Source organism: Ailuropoda melanoleuca, chromosome X, assembly GCF_002007445.2.
Source record: "Ailuropoda melanoleuca isolate Jingjing chromosome X, ASM200744v2, whole genome shotgun sequence".
In the NCBI taxonomy this organism is placed as follows: Eukaryota; Metazoa; Chordata; class Mammalia; order Carnivora; family Ursidae; genus Ailuropoda; species Ailuropoda melanoleuca.
In genome coordinates, this window is record NC_048238.1 from 105,203,653 (window position 1) to 105,206,088 (window position 2,436).

Consider the following 2,436-nt stretch of genomic DNA (forward strand, 5'->3'; position numbering starts at 1 on the left):
GAGAGTGTTGGAGATTGACTCTGGAAGGGCAGAAGTTCCAGGTCACGTAAAGAAAGGCTTGTTTGTAAGCCAGGGTAAACAATTTGGATTATATTCCAAGTAAAATGGCAAGCCACTGGGGGAGTTTAAGCATGGCAGTGATATGATAAGAATTACATGTTAAAACTATCACTCTGGCTACTGTGAGCAAGGGAGACTATGAGGAATGGGAGCAGAGAGATAAGTCGAAGCAGGGCTGCCTGGGGGGCTCTGTCGGTAAAGCAACCAACTCTTGGTTTCAGCTCGGATCGTGATCTCAGGGTCACGAGATCAAGCCCCATGTCGAGCTCTGCACTTAGCGCGGAGTCTGCTTGAGACTCTCTGCCCCTCACCCCCCCCAAATAAATAAATAAATCTTTAGAAAAATAAGTTGAAGCAGAATATAATGGTGACTTAGACCAGAGTGGTGGTGGAAGAAATAGGAAGTGGACACATTCGGAAGCTATTTTGGAAGCAGAGTTGAAAAGATGGATTGAATTCAGAAAATTGAGGAAAAATCAGGGATTAATCTGAAGCTTTTGGCTTTACCAATTACATTAACGGTGCTACTATTTATAGGCTTAGAGGGAAATCAAAAGGCCTGTTTTTCACGTGCTGGGTTGGAGATGCCTAGGTGGCACCCAGGAAAGGATCCTGAGTAGGACGTGGGTATGTCCTGGTAAGTCAGAAGTTCAGCAGAGATGTCAAGGCAGAATACAGATTTGGAATATGTTTGTTACTTAAAACCACGTAGCAAATGAAATCACCTGAGAAGTGAGTAGAGTAAGAACAGGAAAGTGGCCCAAGATTAAACTCTTGGGACACCATTTTCTAGAGGTCCAAGAGAAGAGAAGCCAGGAAGAGAGACTGAAAAGGATCAGCCAGTGAAATAGAAGAAAAAAACACAAGTGTGTGGGGTCATGGAAGCAGACAGAAGCAAGTATTTCAACAAGTAGGGAATAGTCAACCATGTGAAATGCTGCTGAGCAATTAGCTGAGAGGGAGGTAATGAAATGACCACAACTAATCTCAATAGCAAAATAATATATTTGACTTTGCTTTATGGACCTTATTAATATCTTCTGTGGTTGAACACTGTCAACAAACGTTATTGGAAAATGCAGTCATGTTCGCAGTTACTTATCAACTTTGTAATTTGTTGTGCTTTCTTAGCCTAAATAAATATTCACTTTCACGCTTCATTTGTATTCTTTTTCCTAAATGGGTCCCCTAAATTGTGTAAAAGCTTCTGGCAGCACAAACCCCAGATCTATACCTGTTGAGGATAGACAGATGATAGATGGATGGATAGATAGATAGATAGATAGATAGAGATAGAGATAGATAGATATAGAGAGATAGACCATTTCTTTCAAACATATTCAAAATGAATGAGAATTTGATGTCTTGGCCTAATCAAGAATTTTTAACTCATACCCTCATACCCTCTCAGCTCTGCAGTTGATGATCTACTGTTTTCTTCAATTTAGTATTTTGGAGAAGACTAAGGGCAGTCTGATCTTGTTTCTTTGTGGATGACTATTATTAGGTTACTATGTTTGTTTTTTATTTTGGTGGGCTGTAGAGACTTGACAACTAGTATCCTCTGTGACATTTAATATTTTTACCTGATGTGAATCTGTTTTTATTCATTTTTCATAGAACCTGGTGAACACTCTTATTTTCTAGATTTAATGCCTTTCTTGAGATCAGAAACATTTTTCCCATGTGTTTTTCTGCAATATTGCTTCTGTTTCATATGTTCTCACCTGTCTTCTAGCTGTCTTTATTTGTAGCTCTTGTCTATTGGACCCCTCCACCATATTTACTATCACCACTTTCATTACTTTCGTCTCTCTTTTTCTCTGGGTTTTCGAAGTTTCTCAAGTTTGGCTTTTTATTTACTAATTCAATTTTCTGAGGTGTCAATTCTACTCATTCCTTCCACACAATTATTTTTCCACTGTGTTATTCATCTTTCAGTAGTCTCTCCTTTATTTATATTGACAAAAATAGCGAGGGAAAATGTGATAGGAACTTGAATTTGGTCACAAAATATCACAGAGGTGCTGGCACTGTACATTATATTCCCCCTCATTCCAACCTCCTCAAACAGAAAGGTCTTAAAGTTATCTATGCAATTCATTCTAGTGTTGATAATATATCAAGAAAGCACTGAAAGGGGGTACTTTTAGGAGAGTAGGTTTCTGACTGATGTTGCACGGGAACTTTAGGGCTAAAGAAAGACCCTGACGCTTTGGCAGACCTTGACACTCCATTGTTCATCTGCAAAGCCAGAGAAAAACGTAATAGGCAGAAGGTTCAGGAAGCAGAGAGCTAAAAACATTACTTGACACATGCTCACATTGGCACTTCAGCATTGCTTGGGAATGCAAGAAGGTGGAGGTCATCAGCTCT